Raw genomic sequence first — 15,098 nt, forward strand, 5'->3', positions numbered from 1 at the left:
ACGCGCTTAAGACCAGGCAACCTTGCTGAGCAGTGTAATTGAACTAATGTTGAAACTTTGCAGTAGGTTACTTTTATCTGGCATTTCTTTAACGAGGTAGAGAAAAAGAGTTAAGTAACGTTCCATTTCTCCGATAAATTGGGAGAGACAATCTAATAAGGAAAAAAATGCTTCTCTTACCATATCAATTAATATTTAAAAAATTAACAGTCACTTGACCCGGACGTGATTTGAACACGCAACCTTCGGATCTGGAGTCCGACGCGCTACCGTTGCGCCACCGGGTCACGCGCTTAAGTCCAGGCAACATTGCTGAGCAGTGTAATTGAACTAATGTTGAAACTTTGCAGTAGGTTACTTTTATCTGGCATTTTTTTAACGAGGTAGAGAAAAAGAGTTAAGTAACGTTCCATTTCTCCGATAAATTGGGAGAGACAATCTAATAAGGAAAAAAATGCTTCTCTTACCATATCAATTAATATTTAAAAAATTAACAGTCACTTGACCCGGACGTGATTTGAACACGCAACCTTCGGATCTGGAGTCCGACGCGCTACCGTTGCGCCACCGGGTCACGCGCTTAAGACCAGGCAACCTTGCTGAGCAGTGTAATTGAACTAATGTTGAAACTTTGCAGTAGGTTACTTTTATCTGGCATTTCTTTAACGAGGTAGAGAAAAAGAGTTAAGTAACGTTCCATTTCTCCGATAAATTGGGAGAGACAATCTAATAAGGAAAAAAATGCTTCTCTTACCATATCAATTAATATTTAAAAAATTAACAGTCACTTGACCCGGACGTGATTTGAACACGCAACCTTCGGATCTGGAGTCCGACGCGCTACCGTTGCGCCACCGGGTCACGCGCTTAAGACCAGGCAACATTGCTGAGCAGTGTAATTGAACTAATGTTGAAACTTTGCAGTAGGTTACTTTTATCTGGCATTTCTTTAACGAGGTAGAGAAAAAGAGTTAAGTAACGTTCCATTTCTCCGATAAATTGGGAGAGACAATCTAATAAGGAAAAAAATGCTTCTCTTACCATATCAATTAATATTTAAAAAATTAACAGTCACTTGACCCGGACGTGATTTGAACACGCAACCTTCGGATCTGGAGTCCGACGCGCTACCGTTGCGCCACCGGGTCACGCGCTTAAGACCAGGCAACATTGCTGAGCAGTGTAATTGAACTAATGTTGAAACTTTGCAGTAGGTTACTTTTATCTGGCATTTCTTTAACGAGGTAGAGAAAAAGAGTTAAGTAACGTTCCATTTCTCCGATAAATTGGGAGAGACAATCTAATAAGGAAAAAAATGCTTCTCTTACCATATCAATTAATATTTAAAAAATTAACAGTCACTTGACCCGGACGTGATTTGAACACGCAACCTTCGGATCTGGAGTCCGACGCGCTACCGTTGCGCCACCGGGTCACGCGCTTAAGACCAGGCAACATTGCTGAGCAGTGTAATTGAACTAATGTTGAAACTTTGCAGTAGGTTACTTTTATCTGGCATTTCTTTAACGAGGTAGAGAAAAAGAGTTAAGTAACGTTCCATTTCTCCGATAAATTGGGAGAGACAATCTAATAAGGAAAAAAATGCTTCTCTTACCATATCAATTAATATTTAAAAAATTAACAGTCACTTGACCCGGACGTGATTTGAACACGCAACCTTCGGATCTGGAGTCCGACGCGCTACCGTTGCGCCACCGGGTCACGCGCTTAAGACCAGGCAACCTTGCTGAGCAGTGTAATTGAACTAATGTTGAAACTTTGCAGTAGGTTACTTTTATCTGGCATTTCTTTAACGAGGTAGAGAAAAAGAGTTAAGTAACGTTCCATTTCTCCGATAAATTGGGAGAGACAATCTAATAAGGAAAAAAATGCTTCTCTTACCATATCAATTAATATTTAAAAAATTAACAGTCACTTGACCCGGACGTGATTTGAACACGCAACCTTCGGATCTGGAGTCCGACGCGCTACCGTTGCGCCACCGGGTCACGCGCTTAAGACCAGGCAACATTGCTGAGCAGTGTAATTGAACTAATGTTGAAACTTTGCAGTAGGTTACTTTTATCTGGCATTTCTTTAACGAGGTAGAGAAAAAGAGTTAAGTAACGTTCCATTTCTCCGATAAATTGGGAGAGACAATCTAATAAGGAAAAAAATGCTTCTCTTACCATATCAATTAATATTTAAAAAATTAACAGTCACTTGACCCGGACGTGATTTGAACACGCAACCTTCGGATCTGGAGTCCGACGCGCTACCGTTGCGCCACCGGGTCACGCGCTTAAGACCAGGCAACATTGCTGAGCAGTGTAATTGAACTAATGTTGAAACTTTGCAGTAGGTTACTTTTATCTGGCATTTCTTTAACGAGGTAGAGAAAAAGAGTTAAGTAACGTTCCATTTCTCCGATAAATTGGGAGAGACAATCTAATAAGGAAAAAAATGCTTCTCTTACCATATCAATTAATATTTAAAAAATTAACAGTCACTTGACCCGGACGTGATTTGAACACGCAACCTTCGGATCTGGAGTCCGACGCGCTACCGTTGCGCCACCGGGTCACGCGCTTAAGACCAGGCAACATTGCTGAGCAGTGTAATTGAACTAATGTTGAAACTTTGCAGTAGGTTACTTTTATCTGGCATTTCTTTAACGAGGTAGAGAAAAAGAGTTAAGTAACGTTCCATTTCTCCGATAAATTGGGAGAGACAATCTAATAAGGAAAAAAATGCTTCTCTTACCATATCAATTAATATTTAAAAAATTAACAGTCACTTGACCCGGACGTGATTTGAACACGCAACCTTCGGATCTGGAGTCCGACGCGCTACCGTTGCGCCACCGGGTCACGCGCTTAAGACCAGGCAACCTTGCTGAGCAGTGTAATTGAACTAATGTTGAAACTTTGCAGTAGGTTACTTTTATCTGGCATTTCTTTAACGAGGTAGAGAAAAAGAGTTAAGTAACGTTCCATTTCTCCGATAAATTGGGAGAGACAATCTAATAAGGAAAAAAATGCTTCTCTTACCATATCAATTAATATTTAAAAAATTAACAGTCACTTGACCCGGACGTGATTTGAACACGCAACCTTCGGATCTGGAGTCCGACGCGCTACCGTTGCGCCACCGGGTCACGCGCTTAAGACCAGGCAACATTGCTGAGCAGTGTAATTGAACTAATGTTGAAACTTTGCAGTAGGTTACTTTTATCTGGCATTTCTTTAACGAGGTAGAGAAAAAGAGTTAAGTAACGTTCCATTTCTCCGATAAATTGGGAGAGACAATCTAATAAGGAAAAAAATGCTTCTCTTACCATATCAATTAATATTTAAAAAATTAACAGTCACTTGACCCGGACGTGATTTGAACACGCAACCTTCGGATCTGGAGTCCGACGCGCTACCGTTGCGCCACCGGGTCACGCGCTTAAGACCAGGCAACCTTGCTGAGCAGTGTAATTGAACTAATGTTGAAACTTTGCAGTAGGTTACTTTTATCTGGCATTTCTTTAACGAGGCAGAGAAAAAGAGTTAAGTAACGTTCCATTTCTCCGATAAATTGGGAGAGACAATCTAATAAGGAAAAAAATGCTTCTCTTACCATATCAATTAATATTTAAAAAATTAACAGTCACTTGACCCGGACGTGATTTGAACACGCAACCTTCGGATCTGGAGTCCGACGCGCTACCGTTGCGCCACCGGGTCACGCGCTTAAGACCAGGCAACCTTGCTGAGCAGTGTAATTGAACTAATGTTGAAACTTTGCAGTAGGTTACTTTTATCTGGCATTTCTTTAACGAGGTAGAGAAAAAGAGTTAAGTAACGTTCCATTTCTCCGATAAATTGGGAGAGACAATCTAATAAGGAAAAAAATGCTTCTCTTACCATATCAATTAATATTTAAAAAATTAACAGTCACTTGACCCGGACGTGATTTGAACACGCAACCTTCGGATCTGGAGTCCGACGCGCTACCGTTGCGCCACCGGGTCACGCGCTTAAGACCAGGCAACCTTGCTGAGCAGTGTAATTGAACTAATGTTGAAACTTTGCAGTAGGTTACTTTTATCTGGCATTTCTTTAACGAGGTAGAGAAAAAGAGTTAAGTAACGTTCCATTTCTCCGATAAATTGGGAGAGACAATCTAATAAGGAAAAAAATGCTTCTCTTACCATATCAATTAATATTTAAAAAATTAACAGTCACTTGACCCGGACGTGATTTGAACACGCAACCTTCGGATCTGGAGTCCGACGCGCTACCGTTGCGCCACCGGGTCACGCGCTTAAGACCAGGCAACATTGCTGAGCAGTGTAATTGAACTAATGTTGAAACTTTGCAGTAGGTTACTTTTATCTGGCATTTCTTTAACGAGGTAGAGAAAAAGAGTTAAGTAACGTTCCATTTCTCCGATAAATTGGGAGAGACAATCTAATAAGGAAAAAAATGCTTCTCTTACCATATCAATTAATATTTAAAAAATTAACAGTCACTTGACCCGGACGTGATTTGAACACGCAACCTTCGGATCTGGAGTCCGACGCGCTACCGTTGCGCCACCGGGTCACGCGCTTAAGACCAGGCAACATTGCTGAGCAGTGTAATTGAACTAATGTTGAAACTTTGCAGTAGGTTACTTTTATCTGGCATTTCTTTAACGAGGTAGAGAAAAAGAGTTAAGTAACGTTCCATTTCTCCGATAAATTGGGAGAGACAATCTAATAAGGAAAAAAATGCTTCTCTTACCATATCAATTAATATTTAAAAAATTAACAGTCACTTGACCCGGACGTGATTTGAACACGCAACCTTCGGATCTGGAGTCCGACGCGCTACCGTTGCGCCACCGGGTCACGCGCTTAAGACCAGGCAACCTTGCTGAGCAGTGTAATTGAACTAATGTTGAAACTTTGCAGTAGGTTACTTTTATCTGGCATTTCTTTAACGAGGTAGAGAAAAAGAGTTAAGTAACGTTCCATTTCTCCGATAAATTGGGAGAGACAATCTAATAAGGAAAAAAATGCTTCTCTTACCATATCAATTAATATTTAAAAAATTAACAGTCACTTGACCCGGACGTGATTTGAACACGCAACCTTCGGATCTGGAGTCCGACGCGCTACCGTTGCGCCACCGGGTCACGCGCTTAAGTCCAGGCAACCTTGCTGAGCAGTGTAATTGAACTAATGTTGAAACTTTGCAGTAGGTTACTTTTATCTGGCATTTCTTTAACGAGGTAGAGAAAAAGAGTTAAGTAACGTTCCATTTCTCCGATAAATTGGGAGAGACAATCTAATAAGGAAAAAAATGCTTCTCTTACCATATCAATTAATATTTAAAAAATTAACAGTCACTTGACCCGGACGTGATTTGAACACGCAACCTTCGGATCTGGAGTCCGACGCGCTACCGTTGCGCCACCGGGTCACGCGCTTAAGTCCAGGCAACCTTGCTGAGCAGTGTAATTGAACTAATGTTGAAACTTTGCAGTAGGTTACTTTTATCTGGCATTTTTTTAACGAGGCAGAGAAAAAGAGTTAAGTAACGTTCCATTTCTCCGATAAATTGGGAGAGACAATCTAATAAGGAAAAAAATGCTTCTCTTACCATATCAATTAATATTTAAAAAATTAACAGTCACTTGACCCGGACGTGATTTGAACACGCAACCTTCGGATCTGGAGTCCGACGCGCTACCGTTGCGCCACCGGGTCACGCGCTTAAGACCAGGCAACCTTGCTGAGCAGTGTAATTGAACTAATGTTGAAACTTTGCAGTAGGTTACTTTTATCTGGCATTTCTTTAACGAGGTAGAGAAAAAGAGTTAAGTAACGTTCCATTTCTCCGATAAATTGGGAGAGACAATCTAATAAGGAAAAAAATGCTTCTCTTACCATATCAATTAATATTTAAAAAATTAACAGTCACTTGACCCGGACGTGATTTGAACACGCAACCTTCGGATCTGGAGTCCGACGCGCTACCGTTGCGCCACCGGGTCACGCGCTTAAGACCAGGCAACATTGCTGAGCAGTGTAATTGAACTAATGTTGAAACTTTGCAGTAGGTTACTTTTATCTGGCATTTCTTTAACGAGGCAGAGAAAAAGAGTTAAGTAACGTTCCATTTCTCCGATAAATTGGGAGAGACAATCTAATAAGGAAAAAAATGCTTCTCTTACCATATCAATTAATATTTAAAAAATTAACAGTCACTTGACCCGGACGTGATTTGAACACGCAACCTTCGGATCTGGAGTCCGACGCGCTACCGTTGCGCCACCGGGTCACGCGCTTAAGACCAGGCAACATTGCTGAGCAGTGTAATTGAACTAATGTTGAAACTTTGCAGTAGGTTACTTTTATCTGGCATTTCTTTAACGAGGTAGAGAAAAAGAGTTAAGTAACGTTCCATTTCTCCGATAAATTGGGAGAGACAATCTAATAAGGAAAAAAATGCTTCTCTTACCATATCAATTAATATTTAAAAAATTAACAGTCACTTGACCCGGACGTGATTTGAACACGCAACCTTCGGATCTGGAGTCCGACGCGCTACCGTTGCGCCACCGGGTCACGCGCTTAAGACCAGGCAACCTTGCTGAGCAGTGTAATTGAACTAATGTTGAAACTTTGCAGTAGGTTACTTTTATCTGGCATTTCTTTAACGAGGTAGAGAAAAAGAGTTAAGTAACGTTCCATTTCTCCGATAAATTGGGAGAGACAATCTAATAAGGAAAAAAATGCTTCTCTTACCATATCAATTAATATTTAAAAAATTAACAGTCACTTGACCCGGACGTGATTTGAACACGCAACCTTCGGATCTGGAGTCCGACGCGCTACCGTTGCGCCACCGGGTCACGCGCTTAAGACCAGGCAACATTGCTGAGCAGTGTAATTGAACTAATGTTGAAACTTTGCAGTAGGTTACTTTTATCTGGCATTTCTTTAACGAGGCAGAGAAAAAGAGTTAAGTAACGTTCCATTTCTCCGATAAATTGGGAGAGACAATCTAATAAGGAAAAAAATGCTTCTCTTACCATATCAATTAATATTTAAAAAATTAACAGTCACTTGACCCGGACGTGATTTGAACACGCAACCTTCGGATCTGGAGTCCGACGCGCTACCGTTGCGCCACCGGGTCACGCGCTTAAGACCAGGCAACATTGCTGAGCAGTGTAATTGAACTAATGTTGAAACTTTGCAGTAGGTTACTTTTATCTGGCATTTCTTTAACGAGGTAGAGAAAAAGAGTTAAGTAACGTTCCATTTCTCCGATAAATTGGGAGAGACAATCTAATAAGGAAAAAAATGCTTCTCTTACCATATCAATTAATATTTAAAAAATTAACAGTCACTTGACCCGGACGTGATTTGAACACGCAACCTTCGGATCTGGAGTCCGACGCGCTACCGTTGCGCCACCGGGTCACGCGCTTAAGACCAGGCAACATTGCTGAGCAGTGTAATTGAACTAATGTTGAAACTTTGCAGTAGGTTACTTTTATCTGGCATTTCTTTAACGAGGCAGAGAAAAAGAGTTAAGTAACGTTCCATTTCTCCGATAAATTGGGAGAGACAATCTAATAAGGAAAAAAATGCTTCTCTTACCATATCAATTAATATTTAAAAAATTAACAGTCACTTGACCCGGACGTGATTTGAACACGCAACCTTCGGATCTGGAGTCCGACGCGCTACCGTTGCGCCACCGGGTCACGCGCTTAAGTCCAGGCAACCTTGCTGAGCAGTGTAATTGAACTAATGTTGAAACTTTGCAGTAGGTTACTTTTATCTGGCATTTTTTTAACGAGGCAGAGAAAAAGAGTTAAGTAACGTTCCATTTCTCCGATAAATTGGGAGAGACAATCTAATAAGGAAAAAAATGCTTCTCTTACCATATCAATTAATATTTAAAAAATTAACAGTCACTTGACCCGGACGTGATTTGAACACGCAACCTTCGGATCTGGAGTCCGACGCGCTACCGTTGCGCCACCGGGTCACGCGCTTAAGACCAGGCAACCTTGCTGAGCAGTGTAATTGAACTAATGTTGAAACTTTGCAGTAGGTTACTTTTATCTGGCATTTCTTTAACGAGGCAGAGAAAAAGAGTTAAGTAACGTTCCATTTCTCCGATAAATTGGGAGAGACAATCTAATAAGGAAAAAAATGCTTCTCTTACCATATCAATTAATATTTAAAAAATTAACAGTCACTTGACCCGGACGTGATTTGAACACGCAACCTTCGGATCTGGAGTCCGACGCGCTACCGTTGCGCCACCGGGTCACGCGCTTAAGACCAGGCAACCTTGCTGAGCAGTGTAATTGAACTAATGTTGAAACTTTGCAGTAGGTTACTTTTATCTGGCATTTCTTTAACGAGGCAGAGAAAAAGAGTTAAGTAACGTTCCATTTCTCCGATAAATTGGGAGAGACAATCTAATAAGGAAAAAAATGCTTCTCTTACCATATCAATTAATATTTAAAAAATTAACAGTCACTTGACCCGGACGTGATTTGAACACGCAACCTTCGGATCTGGAGTCCGACGCGCTACCGTTGCGCCACCGGGTCACGCGCTTAAGACCAGGCAACCTTGCTGAGCAGTGTAATTGAACTAATGTTGAAACTTTGCAGTAGGTTACTTTTATCTGGCATTTCTTTAACGAGGCAGAGAAAAAGAGTTAAGTAACGTTCCATTTCTCCGATAAATTGGGAGAGACAATCTAATAAGGAAAAAAATGCTTCTCTTACCATATCAATTAATATTTAAAAAATTAACAGTCACTTGACCCGGACGTGATTTGAACACGCAACCTTCGGATCTGGAGTCCGACGCGCTACCGTTGCGCCACCGGGTCACGCGCTTAAGACCAGGCAACCTTGCTGAGCAGTGTAATTGAACTAATGTTGAAACTTTGCAGTAGGTTACTTTTATCTGGCATTTCTTTAACGAGGTAGAGAAAAAGAGTTAAGTAACGTTCCATTTCTCCGATAAATTGGGAGAGACAATCTAATAAGGAAAAAAATGCTTCTCTTACCATATCAATTAATATTTAAAAAATTAACAGTCACTTGACCCGGACGTGATTTGAACACGCAACCTTCGGATCTGGAGTCCGACGCGCTACCGTTGCGCCACCGGGTCACGCGCTTAAGACCAGGCAACCTTGCTGAGCAGTGTAATTGAACTAATGTTGAAACTTTGCAGTAGGTTACTTTTATCTGGCATTTCTTTAACGAGGCAGAGAAAAAGAGTTAAGTAACGTTCCATTTCTCCGATAAATTGGGAGAGACAATCTAATAAGGAAAAAAATGCTTCTCTTACCATATCAATTAATATTTAAAAAATTAACAGTCACTTGACCCGGACGTGATTTGAACACGCAACCTTCGGATCTGGAGTCCGACGCGCTACCGTTGCGCCACCGGGTCACGCGCTTAAGACCAGGCAACCTTGCTGAGCAGTGTAATTGAACTAATGTTGAAACTTTGCAGTAGGTTACTTTTATCTGGCATTTCTTTAACGAGGCAGAGAAAAAGAGTTAAGTAACGTTCCATTTCTCCGATAAATTGGGAGAGACAATCTAATAAGGAAAAAAATGCTTCTCTTACCATATCAATTAATATTTAAAAAATTAACAGTCACTTGACCCGGACGTGATTTGAACACGCAACCTTCGGATCTGGAGTCCGACGCGCTACCGTTGCGCCACCGGGTCACGCGCTTAAGACCAGGCAACCTTGCTGAGCAGTGTAATTGAACTAATGTTGAAACTTTGCAGTAGGTTACTTTTATCTGGCATTTCTTTAACGAGGTAGAGAAAAAGAGTTAAGTAACGTTCCATTTCTCCGATAAATTGGGAGAGACAATCTAATAAGGAAAAAAATGCTTCTCTTACCATATCAATTAATATTTAAAAAATTAACAGTCACTTGACCCGGACGTGATTTGAACACGCAACCTTCGGATCTGGAGTCCGACGCGCTACCGTTGCGCCACCGGGTCACGCGCTTAAGACCAGGCAACCTTGCTGAGCAGTGTAATTGAACTAATGTTGAAACTTTGCAGTAGGTTACTTTTATCTGGCATTTCTTTAACGAGGTAGAGAAAAAGAGTTAAGTAACGTTCCATTTCTCCGATAAATTGGGAGAGACAATCTAATAAGGAAAAAAATGCTTCTCTTACCATATCAATTAATATTTAAAAAATTAACAGTCACTTGACCCGGACGTGATTTGAACACGCAACCTTCGGATCTGGAGTCCGACGCGCTACCGTTGCGCCACCGGGTCACGCGCTTAAGTCCAGGCAACCTTGCTGAGCAGTGTAATTGAACTAATGTTGAAACTTTGCAGTAGGTTACTTTTATCTGGCATTTCTTTAACGAGGTAGAGAAAAAGAGTTAAGTAACGTTCCATTTCTCCGATAAATTGGGAGAGACAATCTAATAAGGAAAAAAATGCTTCTCTTACCATATCAATTAATATTTAAAAAATTAACAGTCACTTGACCCGGACGTGATTTGAACACGCAACCTTCGGATCTGGAGTCCGACGCGCTACCGTTGCGCCACCGGGTCACGCGCTTAAGTCCAGGCAACCTTGCTGAGCAGTGTAATTGAACTAATGTTGAAACTTTGCAGTAGGTTACTTTTATCTGGCATTTCTTTAACGAGGCAGAGAAAAAGAGTTAAGTAACGTTCCATTTCTCCGATAAATTGGGAGAGACAATCTAATAAGGAAAAAAATGCTTCTCTTACCATATCAATTAATATTTAAAAAATTAACAGTCACTTGACCCGGACGTGATTTGAACACGCAACCTTCGGATCTGGAGTCCGACGCGCTACCGTTGCGCCACCGGGTCACGCGCTTAAGACCAGGCAACATTGCTGAGCAGTGTAATTGAACTAATGTTGAAACTTTGCAGTAGGTTACTTTTATCTGGCATTTCTTTAACGAGGCAGAGAAAAAGAGTTAAGTAACGTTCCATTTCTCCGATAAATTGGGAGAGACAATCTAATAAGGAAAAAAATGCTTCTCTTACCATATCAATTAATATTTAAAAAATTAACAGTCACTTGACCCGGACGTGATTTGAACACGCAACCTTCGGATCTGGAGTCCGACGCGCTACCGTTGCGCCACCGGGTCACGCGCTTAAGACCAGGCAACATTGCTGAGCAGTGTAATTGAACTAATGTTGAAACTTTGCAGTAGGTTAATTTTATCTGGCATTTCTTTAACGAGGTAGAGAAAAAGAGTTAAGTAACGTTCCATTTCTACGATAAATTGGGAGAGACAATCTAATAAGGAAAAAAATGCTTCTCTTACCATATCAATTAATATTTAAAAAATTAACAGTCACTTGACCCGGACGTGATTTGAAAACGCAACCTTCGGATCTGGAGTCCGACGCGCTACCGTTGCGCCACCGGGTCACGCGCTTAAGACCAGGCAACATTGCTGAGCAGTGTAATTGAACTAATGTTGAAACTTTGCAGTAGGTTAATTTTATCTGGCATTTCTTTAACGAGGCAGAGAAAAAGAGTTAAGTAACGTTCCATTTCTCCGATAAATTGGGAGAGACAATCTAATAAGGAAAAAAATGCTTCTCTTACCATATCAATTAATATTTAAAAAATTAACAGTCACTTGACCCGGACGTGATTTGAACACGCAACCTTCGGATCTGGAGTCCGACGCGCTACCGTTGCGCCACCGGGTCACGCGCTTAAGACCAGGCAACATTGCTGAGCAGTGTAATTGAACTAATGTTGAAACTTTGCAGTAGGTTACTCTTTTATCTGGCATTTCTTTAACGAGGCAGAGAAAAAGGGTTAAGTAACGTTCCATTTCTCCAATAAATTAGGAGAGACAATCTAATAAGGAAAAAAATACTTCTCTTACCATATCAATTAATATTTAAAAAATTAACAGTCACTTGACCCGGACGTGATTTGAATACGCAACCTTCGGATCTGGAGTCCGACGCGCTACCGTTGCGCCACCGGTTCACGCGCTTAAGTTCAGGCAACGTTGCTGACCAGTCTAATTGAACTAATTTTAAAACTTTGCAGTAGGTTACTTTTATCTGGCATTTTTTTAACGAGGCAGAGAAAAAGGGTTAAGTAACGTTCCTTTTCTCCGATAGATTGGGAGGGACATTCTAATAAGGAAAAAAATGCTTCTAAAATGCTTCTGTAATTTACTTTTATCTGTGTTGATCTGTACCGATAATGCTATTTATTCGTTTAATTATATATTTTACATTTTTTTTAGTTATTTATTTATTTTAATTATTTTTTTAAGCAGAGCATTATTGTATTTTATGAGTAATGAAATTAGTATGTGACAAGAAGGATATGTTCGCCAGACTCGCTCAATATTCAATTGGAAGTCTTATTCTCAGATACTAACTCATATTCAATAGACATTAGCTAGAAATCAACTGGCACAAGAGAAAACTATATTATAAATTATTATGTACTAAATTATTCACCAGAAGTATTTATTGTTAACTCAAATGGTAATCATTTTTTAAGAAGAGCTGTTTAAATTGCATTAAATATCATTACGAATATGAAAATTTGTAGATTAGCTTTTCCATCAACAAATGAGAATTATTTTAAAAATAACTTCAATTTAAATTAAAATGATGTCGTAAAACATGCATTTTTTGCTTAAAGATTGCGCCACCTATTTTTATTTCGATGCATAGTTTCTCAAAGGCTACTTTCGTTTGTTTTGCAAACGATGAAATTCATTGGAAATAATAATGCTTGTCAGTAACATTCAATGAAAGTTCTCATTTGCAAATGCTTATTCGTATTTAGCAGATTACAAACAAGAAACACACTGCGAAGGACGACCATCTACATTGCAGTGGCGTCACAGCTTTGAAGCTTTGATTGACACTCGAATAAGCCAATGAGAGGGCCTGAAAATTTCCTATGCTTGAACAGGAGTAAAAGTAACTTATATGCGACCCGGTGGTGCAACGGTAGCGCGTCAGACGCCAGTTCTGAAGGGTACTTGTTGAAATCACGTCCGGGTCAAATGACTGTTAATTTTTAATATAGCAATTGATATGGTAAGAGAAACATTTTTTTTCCTTATTACATTGTGGCTCCCAATTTATCGGAGAAAAGGAACGTTATTTAACTCGTTTTCTTCTCCTCGTTAAAAGAAATGCCATATAAAAGTAAACTAGTGCAAAATTTTAAAATTAGTTTAATTAGTATGGTCAGCAATGTTGTTTGAACAAGATCGCGTGACCCGGTGGCGCAACGGTAGCGCGTCGACTTCCAAATCCGAAGGTTGCGTGTTCAAATTACGTCCGGGTCAAGTGACAGTTCGTTTTTTATTTCGCAATTGATATGGTAAGAGAATTTTTTTTTTTTTTTTTTTTGCCTTTTTAGATTGTGGCTCCCAATTTATCGGAGAATAGGTACGTTATTTAACCCTTTTTCCTTGCCTCGTTAAAAAAAAGTGCCAGGTAAAATAACCTAGCGAAAAATTTTACATTTGGCGGCATTGGAAGGATCAGCGATATCGTGTGTGAACGATTTCGTGTCCTTAGTGCGGTACCGCGTCAGATTCCAGATCCGAGGGTTGCGGGTTCAAATCCCGTACGGGTCAACTAATTGTTCATATTTTATAGCTCAATTGAGCTATTTATAGATAGAAGAAAAAAATTTTTGTTTAATTACATTGTGACTCACATTTTGTCAGAGGAAAGAAACGCCCTTTACAACTTTTTCTTTGTCTACTTAAAAAAATATCAGGTAAAAGTATTAATTGCAAAATTTTAAAATTAGTTTAATTAGAATGGTCAGCAATGTCGTCTTAACTAAAACACCTGACCCGGTGGCGCAACGGGAGCGCGTCGGGCTCCAGATCCGAAGGTTGCGTTTTCAAATCACGTCTGGATCAACTGAGTGTTCATTTTTTGTATCTCAATTGATATATGATCAAAGATAAAAAAAAATTGAATTTTTCTTTACTTACATTTTAGTTCCCATTTTTTTGGAGGAAAGGAATACTCTTTACAACTTTTTCTTTCCCTAGTACACAGTACAGTTCAGTTGGCTTTGAGTGTGGTGCAAATAAAAGTTCTGAATTGGTCCGAAACTTTTACAAAAAAAACTTCAATTTTGTGAGATCTATTCAATTTTCTTTTTTGTTTTGATACTTGAATAAAGCAATAAGTATTAATCGTACTATCATATATATTATACTCATATTTAAATTTGATCCGGTACATCGCTTTAAGTCCTTAAAGGCCTACGCCTTTAACGACCATATTACCTCAAAAATGACCGAACTATCGATCTTTTATTGCTTATTTTAAAACTTCAGATTGTTTCAAACTTTATGAAGAGAGTTTCAAGCTCCAGTTTACTTATTTAAAAAGTTATTGGCTTTAGCTTCCTCACATTAGGTGCGCTTTTTCTAGATTTCGAATGGTTTTTAAGCAACCGCGAATGCTTATTATTTTGACTTGACCGTTGAATTTACGTCTGCCTTTGAACCTTTGATTTTATTTTACTATTCTTATAATGCAGGCATCCATGCGCCTAGGAATCGAATTATTTATTAACGACCTTCATGACATAACACAATCTTTTTTACGCGAAAATAGTATCAATTATCTAGTCCCTGGCATTCATTTGAATTTAGACGTCATGAATTCAAACTATGGTTGCGGTAAGCCATTAGTAGAAAAAAGAAACTCCCCTTATCGCAATCCGCGATATTAAAAACTATAATTTGAATTGAAAATCTCATAAACTTTTAAAAAATTGAAATATTCCTCAGTGTTTTGATTTTTTTAAAGGGCATGAAAATTGATTATTAGTTAATAAGTAAGCGAATATAAAGATTCTAAAGAATTACACATTTTATTTAAATGTTTTAAAAAGTGCTATGAATGTGATATGTGGCCCTAGGTATTGTGATGTAGTTTCACACAATAAAAATTGACGGTAATTCGAATTTCGATATATGAAGAATATACTGGCGATTGAGGAAACTGTTTGTGTTTCTAGAAAAAAATA

General features: G+C 39.3%; 42 non-coding genes across 42 annotated transcripts; all 42 read right to left on the reverse strand.

Moving 5' to 3' along the window:
* Positions 1-215: 215 nt before the first annotated feature.
* Trnaw-cca (transfer RNA tryptophan (anticodon CCA)) lies at positions 216-287 on the reverse strand. The gene has a single exon. It is a non-coding gene; the product is annotated as a tRNA-Trp (tRNA).
* A 215-nt stretch (positions 288-502) lies between these two features.
* Positions 503-574, reverse strand: Trnaw-cca (transfer RNA tryptophan (anticodon CCA)). The gene has a single exon. It is a non-coding gene; the product is annotated as a tRNA-Trp (tRNA).
* Positions 575-789: 215 nt separating this feature from the next.
* Positions 790-861, reverse strand: Trnaw-cca (transfer RNA tryptophan (anticodon CCA)). The gene has a single exon. It is a non-coding gene; the product is annotated as a tRNA-Trp (tRNA).
* A 215-nt stretch (positions 862-1,076) lies between these two features.
* Trnaw-cca (transfer RNA tryptophan (anticodon CCA)) lies at positions 1,077-1,148 on the reverse strand. Its single transcript has one exon. It is a non-coding gene; the product is annotated as a tRNA-Trp (tRNA).
* Positions 1,149-1,363: 215 nt separating this feature from the next.
* On the reverse strand, positions 1,364-1,435 carry Trnaw-cca (transfer RNA tryptophan (anticodon CCA)). The gene has a single exon. It is a non-coding gene; the product is annotated as a tRNA-Trp (tRNA).
* A 215-nt stretch (positions 1,436-1,650) lies between these two features.
* Trnaw-cca (transfer RNA tryptophan (anticodon CCA)) lies at positions 1,651-1,722 on the reverse strand. The gene has a single exon. It is a non-coding gene; the product is annotated as a tRNA-Trp (tRNA).
* Positions 1,723-1,937: 215 nt separating this feature from the next.
* Trnaw-cca (transfer RNA tryptophan (anticodon CCA)) lies at positions 1,938-2,009 on the reverse strand. The gene has a single exon. It is a non-coding gene; the product is annotated as a tRNA-Trp (tRNA).
* A 215-nt stretch (positions 2,010-2,224) lies between these two features.
* Trnaw-cca (transfer RNA tryptophan (anticodon CCA)) lies at positions 2,225-2,296 on the reverse strand. The gene has a single exon. It is a non-coding gene; the product is annotated as a tRNA-Trp (tRNA).
* Positions 2,297-2,511: 215 nt separating this feature from the next.
* Trnaw-cca (transfer RNA tryptophan (anticodon CCA)) lies at positions 2,512-2,583 on the reverse strand. Its single transcript has one exon. It is a non-coding gene; the product is annotated as a tRNA-Trp (tRNA).
* Positions 2,584-2,798: 215 nt separating this feature from the next.
* Positions 2,799-2,870, reverse strand: Trnaw-cca (transfer RNA tryptophan (anticodon CCA)). Its single transcript has one exon. It is a non-coding gene; the product is annotated as a tRNA-Trp (tRNA).
* Positions 2,871-3,085: 215 nt separating this feature from the next.
* Trnaw-cca (transfer RNA tryptophan (anticodon CCA)) lies at positions 3,086-3,157 on the reverse strand. The gene has a single exon. It is a non-coding gene; the product is annotated as a tRNA-Trp (tRNA).
* A 215-nt stretch (positions 3,158-3,372) lies between these two features.
* On the reverse strand, positions 3,373-3,444 carry Trnaw-cca (transfer RNA tryptophan (anticodon CCA)). The gene has a single exon. It is a non-coding gene; the product is annotated as a tRNA-Trp (tRNA).
* Positions 3,445-3,659: 215 nt separating this feature from the next.
* Positions 3,660-3,731, reverse strand: Trnaw-cca (transfer RNA tryptophan (anticodon CCA)). The gene has a single exon. It is a non-coding gene; the product is annotated as a tRNA-Trp (tRNA).
* Positions 3,732-3,946: 215 nt separating this feature from the next.
* Trnaw-cca (transfer RNA tryptophan (anticodon CCA)) lies at positions 3,947-4,018 on the reverse strand. The gene has a single exon. It is a non-coding gene; the product is annotated as a tRNA-Trp (tRNA).
* Positions 4,019-4,233: 215 nt separating this feature from the next.
* Trnaw-cca (transfer RNA tryptophan (anticodon CCA)) lies at positions 4,234-4,305 on the reverse strand. Its single transcript has one exon. It is a non-coding gene; the product is annotated as a tRNA-Trp (tRNA).
* Positions 4,306-4,520: 215 nt separating this feature from the next.
* On the reverse strand, positions 4,521-4,592 carry Trnaw-cca (transfer RNA tryptophan (anticodon CCA)). The gene has a single exon. It is a non-coding gene; the product is annotated as a tRNA-Trp (tRNA).
* A 215-nt stretch (positions 4,593-4,807) lies between these two features.
* Positions 4,808-4,879, reverse strand: Trnaw-cca (transfer RNA tryptophan (anticodon CCA)). Its single transcript has one exon. It is a non-coding gene; the product is annotated as a tRNA-Trp (tRNA).
* Positions 4,880-5,094: 215 nt separating this feature from the next.
* Positions 5,095-5,166, reverse strand: Trnaw-cca (transfer RNA tryptophan (anticodon CCA)). The gene has a single exon. It is a non-coding gene; the product is annotated as a tRNA-Trp (tRNA).
* A 215-nt stretch (positions 5,167-5,381) lies between these two features.
* Trnaw-cca (transfer RNA tryptophan (anticodon CCA)) lies at positions 5,382-5,453 on the reverse strand. The gene has a single exon. It is a non-coding gene; the product is annotated as a tRNA-Trp (tRNA).
* A 215-nt stretch (positions 5,454-5,668) lies between these two features.
* Trnaw-cca (transfer RNA tryptophan (anticodon CCA)) lies at positions 5,669-5,740 on the reverse strand. The gene has a single exon. It is a non-coding gene; the product is annotated as a tRNA-Trp (tRNA).
* A 215-nt stretch (positions 5,741-5,955) lies between these two features.
* Positions 5,956-6,027, reverse strand: Trnaw-cca (transfer RNA tryptophan (anticodon CCA)). Its single transcript has one exon. It is a non-coding gene; the product is annotated as a tRNA-Trp (tRNA).
* A 215-nt stretch (positions 6,028-6,242) lies between these two features.
* Trnaw-cca (transfer RNA tryptophan (anticodon CCA)) lies at positions 6,243-6,314 on the reverse strand. The gene has a single exon. It is a non-coding gene; the product is annotated as a tRNA-Trp (tRNA).
* A 215-nt stretch (positions 6,315-6,529) lies between these two features.
* Trnaw-cca (transfer RNA tryptophan (anticodon CCA)) lies at positions 6,530-6,601 on the reverse strand. Its single transcript has one exon. It is a non-coding gene; the product is annotated as a tRNA-Trp (tRNA).
* Positions 6,602-6,816: 215 nt separating this feature from the next.
* Positions 6,817-6,888, reverse strand: Trnaw-cca (transfer RNA tryptophan (anticodon CCA)). The gene has a single exon. It is a non-coding gene; the product is annotated as a tRNA-Trp (tRNA).
* A 215-nt stretch (positions 6,889-7,103) lies between these two features.
* Trnaw-cca (transfer RNA tryptophan (anticodon CCA)) lies at positions 7,104-7,175 on the reverse strand. Its single transcript has one exon. It is a non-coding gene; the product is annotated as a tRNA-Trp (tRNA).
* A 215-nt stretch (positions 7,176-7,390) lies between these two features.
* On the reverse strand, positions 7,391-7,462 carry Trnaw-cca (transfer RNA tryptophan (anticodon CCA)). Its single transcript has one exon. It is a non-coding gene; the product is annotated as a tRNA-Trp (tRNA).
* A 215-nt stretch (positions 7,463-7,677) lies between these two features.
* On the reverse strand, positions 7,678-7,749 carry Trnaw-cca (transfer RNA tryptophan (anticodon CCA)). Its single transcript has one exon. It is a non-coding gene; the product is annotated as a tRNA-Trp (tRNA).
* A 215-nt stretch (positions 7,750-7,964) lies between these two features.
* Trnaw-cca (transfer RNA tryptophan (anticodon CCA)) lies at positions 7,965-8,036 on the reverse strand. The gene has a single exon. It is a non-coding gene; the product is annotated as a tRNA-Trp (tRNA).
* A 215-nt stretch (positions 8,037-8,251) lies between these two features.
* Trnaw-cca (transfer RNA tryptophan (anticodon CCA)) lies at positions 8,252-8,323 on the reverse strand. Its single transcript has one exon. It is a non-coding gene; the product is annotated as a tRNA-Trp (tRNA).
* Positions 8,324-8,538: 215 nt separating this feature from the next.
* Trnaw-cca (transfer RNA tryptophan (anticodon CCA)) lies at positions 8,539-8,610 on the reverse strand. Its single transcript has one exon. It is a non-coding gene; the product is annotated as a tRNA-Trp (tRNA).
* Positions 8,611-8,825: 215 nt separating this feature from the next.
* On the reverse strand, positions 8,826-8,897 carry Trnaw-cca (transfer RNA tryptophan (anticodon CCA)). Its single transcript has one exon. It is a non-coding gene; the product is annotated as a tRNA-Trp (tRNA).
* A 215-nt stretch (positions 8,898-9,112) lies between these two features.
* Positions 9,113-9,184, reverse strand: Trnaw-cca (transfer RNA tryptophan (anticodon CCA)). Its single transcript has one exon. It is a non-coding gene; the product is annotated as a tRNA-Trp (tRNA).
* Positions 9,185-9,399: 215 nt separating this feature from the next.
* On the reverse strand, positions 9,400-9,471 carry Trnaw-cca (transfer RNA tryptophan (anticodon CCA)). The gene has a single exon. It is a non-coding gene; the product is annotated as a tRNA-Trp (tRNA).
* Positions 9,472-9,686: 215 nt separating this feature from the next.
* Positions 9,687-9,758, reverse strand: Trnaw-cca (transfer RNA tryptophan (anticodon CCA)). The gene has a single exon. It is a non-coding gene; the product is annotated as a tRNA-Trp (tRNA).
* Positions 9,759-9,973: 215 nt separating this feature from the next.
* Trnaw-cca (transfer RNA tryptophan (anticodon CCA)) lies at positions 9,974-10,045 on the reverse strand. Its single transcript has one exon. It is a non-coding gene; the product is annotated as a tRNA-Trp (tRNA).
* Positions 10,046-10,260: 215 nt separating this feature from the next.
* On the reverse strand, positions 10,261-10,332 carry Trnaw-cca (transfer RNA tryptophan (anticodon CCA)). Its single transcript has one exon. It is a non-coding gene; the product is annotated as a tRNA-Trp (tRNA).
* Positions 10,333-10,547: 215 nt separating this feature from the next.
* Trnaw-cca (transfer RNA tryptophan (anticodon CCA)) lies at positions 10,548-10,619 on the reverse strand. The gene has a single exon. It is a non-coding gene; the product is annotated as a tRNA-Trp (tRNA).
* A 215-nt stretch (positions 10,620-10,834) lies between these two features.
* Trnaw-cca (transfer RNA tryptophan (anticodon CCA)) lies at positions 10,835-10,906 on the reverse strand. Its single transcript has one exon. It is a non-coding gene; the product is annotated as a tRNA-Trp (tRNA).
* A 215-nt stretch (positions 10,907-11,121) lies between these two features.
* On the reverse strand, positions 11,122-11,193 carry Trnaw-cca (transfer RNA tryptophan (anticodon CCA)). The gene has a single exon. It is a non-coding gene; the product is annotated as a tRNA-Trp (tRNA).
* A 215-nt stretch (positions 11,194-11,408) lies between these two features.
* Trnaw-cca (transfer RNA tryptophan (anticodon CCA)) lies at positions 11,409-11,480 on the reverse strand. The gene has a single exon. It is a non-coding gene; the product is annotated as a tRNA-Trp (tRNA).
* Positions 11,481-11,695: 215 nt separating this feature from the next.
* Trnaw-cca (transfer RNA tryptophan (anticodon CCA)) lies at positions 11,696-11,767 on the reverse strand. Its single transcript has one exon. It is a non-coding gene; the product is annotated as a tRNA-Trp (tRNA).
* A 217-nt stretch (positions 11,768-11,984) lies between these two features.
* Trnaw-cca (transfer RNA tryptophan (anticodon CCA)) lies at positions 11,985-12,056 on the reverse strand. The gene has a single exon. It is a non-coding gene; the product is annotated as a tRNA-Trp (tRNA).
* Positions 12,057-15,098: the final 3,042 nt, after the last annotated feature.

The sequence above is a fragment of the Uloborus diversus genome, unplaced genomic scaffold (genome assembly GCF_026930045.1).
Source record: "Uloborus diversus isolate 005 unplaced genomic scaffold, Udiv.v.3.1 scaffold_75, whole genome shotgun sequence".
In the NCBI taxonomy this organism is placed as follows: Eukaryota; Metazoa; Arthropoda; class Arachnida; order Araneae; family Uloboridae; genus Uloborus; species Uloborus diversus.